The sequence below is a fragment of the Scyliorhinus canicula genome, chromosome 17 (genome assembly GCF_902713615.1).
Source record: "Scyliorhinus canicula chromosome 17, sScyCan1.1, whole genome shotgun sequence".
NCBI classification, from domain to species: domain Eukaryota; kingdom Metazoa; phylum Chordata; class Chondrichthyes; order Carcharhiniformes; family Scyliorhinidae; genus Scyliorhinus; species Scyliorhinus canicula.
The window spans coordinates 94854103-94860625 of record NC_052162.1 but is presented as its reverse complement, the minus strand read 5'-3'; the positions used below and the strand labels follow the sequence as shown (position 1 = coordinate 94860625).

General features: G+C 45.4%; 1 long non-coding RNA gene across 1 annotated transcript; it reads right to left on the bottom strand.

The window, feature by feature from the left end:
- Positions 1-2010: 2010 nt before the first annotated feature.
- Positions 2011-5112, bottom strand: LOC119951895. Its single transcript, XR_005457708.1, has 3 exons — positions 4951-5112; positions 2507-2547; positions 2011-2402 (listed from the first exon to the last, which is right to left on the bottom strand). It is a non-coding gene; the product is annotated as an uncharacterized LOC119951895 (long non-coding RNA).
- Between the last annotated feature and the right edge of the window lie 1411 nt (positions 5113-6523).

The window sequence follows — 6523 nt, the reverse complement described above, 5'->3', positions numbered from 1 at the left end:
AACAATGCCACAGGAGTGTCCTGTGTTAGGTTAAGGTATTGTCAGGCAGAAAGCCTTGTTCAATGGGAGGTTAGTCAGAGAATTGGAACCAGACACCCCCGTCACATCACTACGGATAATATCATACAGAACTTAGCTTATTGTTTTCAGTTAGTGAGGCGAAAAAGACTGTCTTTACATCAATATGTGGATTAAATATTTAGAGCACGATTTTGCACGTGTTCACCGTGAACGCAAAAGGTGACAGGCGCAAACTCTCGCAAGAATCAGAAAATGTGATTCTCGCCAGTGAGATCCCCTTTTCCGATTTTCTATGCCCCTCGCCAGTGACGTAGCGAGGTTTCCGCCCTTTTAATAAATTGCAATAATTTTAAATATAATTAAAGAGCTTCCCCGCCATATGTCCCTTCACTGAATATTCATACCTTGCCGACATTTACAACAGCCATTTAAAAGCGGGAGGCAGTCAAGGCGAACCTGTTGAGGGTGCAAAGGTAAGTATAGGGGAGAAGAACATGACTGAGCAGTGCCCCTGGCATGCTGAGCAGTGCCCCCTGGCACCCTGCGATGGCACTGCTAAGTGGCAACGTCAGAGGATTGTGCCGGGAGTGTGACCTATGGGTAGCACTCCCCTTATGAGTGGGGGAGATCACCCAAATGCTTGGGAAGGGTCCCCCAATGCTTGTGGTAAGGGGGATTTCCCTCATGCCTGTGGAGTGGAGTGGGTTGCCCCAATGCTTGGAGGGGCGGTGAATCACCCCAATGCTTCGGGGGGAGGTTCCCTGTATCCATTTAGAGGCGGTGGAGTTTATTTCAAACACTGATTGGGGTGCCCTTTAAAGGTGGCGCCTCAATCTTTATTGAGCCAGCATTGTCAGCTCTATCAAGCCCCACCCCAGCAGAGTGATAGCAGAAACCGCACCCGCAGATTTTCTGTGCACAGAGTGCCAGGACATCTGGAGAGTAAAATGCAGCTGGGGAGATACACATCAGTTTTCTCACTGAAGCTGACTAACAAATTATTGGAAGTTCCACCCTTCCAAGGTATAAGGGAGATAAAACACCCGATCTCATTTAAGAAATAATGGGGGTACTTGCCACCCCTATTTTCAACAGGCGAGAATGACGGCGGGGGCAGAGAATCAAGGTGGAATACCAAAACAGCTTTCTCGCAGCCCTCCAGTAAGGCAGCTGGTGGGCTGCCCTCTGCTTTTCCATTTCAGGACAACACTTTGAAAATTCCGCCCATTGAGATACTACAATGGGAAGGGGGTCATTCAGATCTCAAAGTTGGGCTGAAGGATCTTCATCATCCATTATTGTCTTGTATCTAGTGAACGGCAAAGTTTGAATCAATGTTAGCGAGTTCCTGAAACGTGCCTTTCAATGAGATCCGATAATGTGTTCCATTCTGTTACAATAGTGCGCCGTTAATTCCAGCCTCATGTGCCCCGTCACAACACATGTGAATTAGCCAATACTTCTTTTAAAAACACCCGAAGTCTTTTGCCCTTGGTTGCCCAATAATTACAGTCACCAGGTTTGTAAATGTAACAAAACTATAATGAAATTTTGGGGATTCTGGCAGGAGTTTGCCAACGTTATGTCGGAGGTTCTGAAAGTGAGGGTGGTCCCGGGTCCAGAGGTGGTGATTTGTGGTGTGTCAGAAGACCAGGGAGTCCAGGGGGCGAGAGAGGCCTTAGCCTCCCTGGTAGGGACTCAGATTCCCCCAAGCTGGGGTGTGGGTGAGCGACCTGGCTAGAGAAAATAATTTTCGCCTTGAGGGGCTCGGTGGAAGGGTTTGCCCGGAGGTGGCAACCGTTTATCGACTTATTTGGGAAAAATTAAGCTGTCAGCAGTGGGGGCGGGGGGAATTGGGCATGGTGAGGGCATGTCGGTGGGGAATTATTTTTTTCTGGTGTGCTGGTTAAGTACAGCCATGTAGGCTGGTTTGGGGTTATGTTGCTATTTGTTGTGTTAAAAATTTAAAATATAAATGCCTCAATAAAATATTTTTTAAAAACCTTTAATGAAATAATCAGCAGGTATAACTGGTTTACTATAAGCTAATTCCCATTCTCCACTTTAACCTGCTTCACCCTCTACACACACACACACAAACACACAAGACAGACAAACACAGAGGGTGTAAAGGGGTAAACATTATAGGTGAAAGGAAGTAAGAGTCTTTGTTTCAGATGATAGTTTTCAGTGCACATTTCTTCACAGCAAGCTTATAGGTTTACAGCCTGTCATGGTCTCAGGAGATTCATTCATTCAGGTTTTCTGTAGTTTAGAAATGCAGAACTCATACTTTTCTGGAGAGGCACCTTAGTTCACATTGCTCTCAGTTTGTGGTTTGTGTTCAGGCCTCCTAAGTTTCGGTAAAACAGTAATTCTTTCTGGAGAGAGAAGCAAGGCAACATGAAATTTTGTACCTTATCACAAGAATATGAAATGAAGGCAAGTAAGTGGTAGAACAGGCCTGAAGGGCTGAATGGCTTACAATTCTATGATCCTGTGACCTGGCCAACATTCTTTCTTCAACTAACACCATGAAAAGAGAGAATAACTGGTCATTCATATGGCTTCAGGATGTGGGATCTTGCTGTGTACAAAATGCCTGCCACACCCATCATAGCAGCAGAGGCCATACTTCCAACTATGCATTGGATCTTAGAGCATGATGGAATGTCATGAGGTTGTGAAGAGCTGCATTATATCATTGTTCCCATTATTCCCATCTTATAAGAAGTGTTACTTACAAAGAGACAGCAAGAATTATATGTTTTCCTACATTACAGCAGCGATTACAATTCAAGAATTACATGATTTGCCATAAAGTGCTTTTGGACATCCTGAACTGCACTTACAGAATTATGCTAATTTTATTAATATTACTGAGAGTAGAGGAAAAATTAAACTCCTCATTACCATCAATAACTAGATAGCTTGAATGGGAGAGCCGGTTTGTAACAGAGAACCACATTCTAGGTTCGAACTCTGCACATGTGCTACAAATATGCCTTATTAACCCCCTTAGATTAGGTCGGGGGATTCAAAAGCCATGGTTAAAGCTCTTGATTGCCATCTAGTGACTCCTGTTGGAGTGTGGAACTTAGAATCCTTACCATGCTGAGTGGCACAGGGGTTAGCACTGCTGCCTCACGGCACCATGGATTCGGGCTTGATCCCAGCTCCTGGTCATTGTTCATGAGGAGTTTGCACATTCTCTGCTGTTTGTGATTTTCATTAACGACTTGGATGAGGGAGTTGAAGGGTGGGTCAGTAAATTTGCAGATGATACGAAGATTGGTGGAGTTGTGGATAGTGAGGAGGGCTGTTGTCGGCTTCAAAGAGACATAGATAGAATGCAGAGCTGGGCTGAGAAGTGGCAGATGGAGTTTAACCCTGACAAGTGTGAGGTTGTCCATTTTGGAAGGACAAATATGAATGCGGAATACAGGGTTAACGGTAGGGTTCTTGGCAATGTGGAGGAGCAGAGAGATCTTGGGGTCTATGTTCATAGATCTTTGAAAGTTGCCACTCAAGTGGATAGAGCTGTGAAGAAGGCCTATGGTGTGCTAGCGTTCATTAGCAGAGGGATTGAATTTAAGAGCCGTGAGGTGATGATGCATCTGAACAAAACCTTGGTCAGGCCACATTTGGAGTCCTGTGTGCAGTTCTGGTCACCTCATTTTAGGAAAAATGTGGAAGCTTTGGAAAAGGTGCAAAGGAGATTTACCAGGATGTTGCCTGGAATGGAGAGTAGGTCATACGAGGAAAGGTTGAGAGTGCTAGGCCTTTTCTCATTAGAACGGAGAAGGATGAGGGGCGACTTGATAGAGGTTTATAAGATGATTAGGGGAATAGATAGAGTAGACAGTCAGAGACTTTTTCCCCGGATGGAACACACCATTACAAGGGGACATAAATTTAAGATAAATGGTGGAAGATATAGAGGGGATGTCAGAGGTAGGTTCTTTACCCAGAGAGTAGTGGGGGCATGGAATGCACTGCCTGTGGACGTAGTTGAGTCGGAAACGTTAGGGACCTTGAAGCGGCTATTAGATAGGTACATGGATTAGGGTAGAATAATGGAGTGTAGGTTAACTTCTTAAGGGCAGCACGGTAGCATTGTGGATAGCAAAATTGCTTCACAGCTCCAGGGTCCCAAGTTCGATTTCGACTTGGGTCACTGTCTGTGTGGAGTCTGCACATCCTCCCCGTGACTACGTGGGTTTCCTCCGGGTACTCCGGTTTCCTCCCACAGTCCAAAGATGTGCAGGTTGGGTGGATTGGCCATGAAAAATTGTCCAAAATTCTATGATTAACCTAGGACAAAAGTTTGGCGCAACATCGTGGGCCGAAGGGCCTGTTCTGTGCTGTATTTCTCTATCTCTATCTATCTATTCTCCCTGTGTCTGCATGGGTATCACCCCCACAACCCAAAGGTATGCTGGGTAGGTGGATTGGCTACTTTAAGTTGCCCCTTAATTGGAAAAAAAAGAATCCTTACAATGCAAAAGGAGGCTATTCAGCCTATCAAGTCTGCACTGACCCTCCGAAAGAACAGTCTACCTCGGCCTCACTCCAGTGCCCTATCCTGCACATCTTTCGACGCTATTTTCACAGTAATGTCATTGCAGTGTTCATGTAAGCCTACTTGTGACAAAAACAAAGATTATTATTATAAGGGGCACTTTAACATGGCCAATCTACCTAACCTGCACTTCTTTGGATTGTGGTAGGAATCTGGAAACCCACGCAGACACAGGGAGAACATGCAAACTCCACACAGACAAGGTCGGAATTGAACATGCTCTCTATGGGACTTTGTTCCCATTTTGGTGAACCACACTCACAGAGTGCAGCCTAACGCCCTGTGTTTGTGCCAATAGGCACCCTAATACTTGTAAAATAGTCTGTCCTGGAAAAGTCCCAGCCTACCTCATTCCCTCAGACGGACACAGCAGGCCTAGACGCATGGTCACACTGGCAAATTAGTGGAATAGATGGAGTGGTTTCTTAGGCACAAGGGATTCTGGGATTTGAGACCACCATTGAAGATTGATATAAAAACAGAAGTGCTGGAAAACTCAGCCAGTCTGGCAGCATCTGTGGAAAGACAAACAGAGTTAGCGTTTTGTCTCCAATCAGACTCTTCATCAGATCTCCGAAGAGAGGCAGAAATGTGCTCAGTGGCTGCGGACGGGGAGTGCAGTGCTATAGTTAGAAGTGGTTTTAATTCTTCTAACTTCTTCTGAGTAACTATTAGTAAGGCATTCGGACCAAACTGAAACTTGTGACTTAAAACTGTATTTTCAGGTGGCTCACATTGCAGGGCAATTTCCCAACAGAAGTTGGAACATCCTGGACAATTGCAGTGCGATCCATACCAGGAAACATCGATGAGGTGGGGGGAGCGGGGTTCCCCAGAGCCTCTTTGGGATACCCCGACCCTTGGCCTGGAGCCCAGATGTTATAGGCTTCTGTTTTTCTCTCTCTCTCCACAGATTTCAGATCTCCTCTCTCCAGCATCCGCAGTATTTTGCAATTACATCGGTGATTGATTCTTTTTAAAGCTACACAGAGAACCAAGTCTGGAAGCACAAAGCTATTCTGCATTAGACAAGTTAATATTTGGAGTTGGCCTCCAGTATAGAGACGTTTTTATGTATATTTTATCGGCTTGAGGGAATCAACGCCCGGAGCAAAACTGGGGAAAATGCTGGGTTACACAGGCCCTGAGGCTGACTTTGCTCCACCTTCATTGTTTTTTGATGTCAGCCTTGACTGACGTGGTCGCACTTTAGCAAGCAACACTGAAACCTGATTTCTGTTTTGTGGGTCATATCTATTTTACAGCAGTGAATATACCTCAATACTACTTCATGAGCAATTTGGGATGCCCTGAGGCCTTGAAAGGTGCTATATAAATGCAAGCATTTCTTTTTCTTTCTTTCTCAGCAGAAGCGCAAGCAGCATGATCAGGCGACTAGCGAAACCAAGTGGCAGATAATTGGTTTAGTAGTTATGGAGGTGTCCAGAAAGGAGGGACAAAACAATGGTTGATTGATTACCAAAAGTAAAGCATTTACAAGTAAAAATCCCAGTCCCCCCAGGGGGAGGGTGAAAAAGTGAAAAAATCTGTACAGACTGTATAGTTGATTGGGAAGTATGCTTCCCAGAGAGTTTATTTGCTGTAACCTGTTTTGATACATGTTTGTAATCAAATATATTTTTTAAAAACAGTCCCAGTCCAACCCGGCACTACTCCGCAGCTCCTCTCCTACCTGGGCCAGCTTTTAATGTCCCGAGTTAACTATCCCGCTGATGGGCCTCTGCTCCTCTGCTGGGGTGCACGTATTCCACAAGGCTCAAAGAGAGAGTAATCGGGTCATCCCCATGGGTCATGCGGGGGTTATAACATCCCTCCACTCCCCCAAAGTCCGTAAGTCCCTCCAGAGAAGGTAGAGGAGGAGGATGTTTGCTCCTCTTGGCCCACAGCTGCACTTCCAGT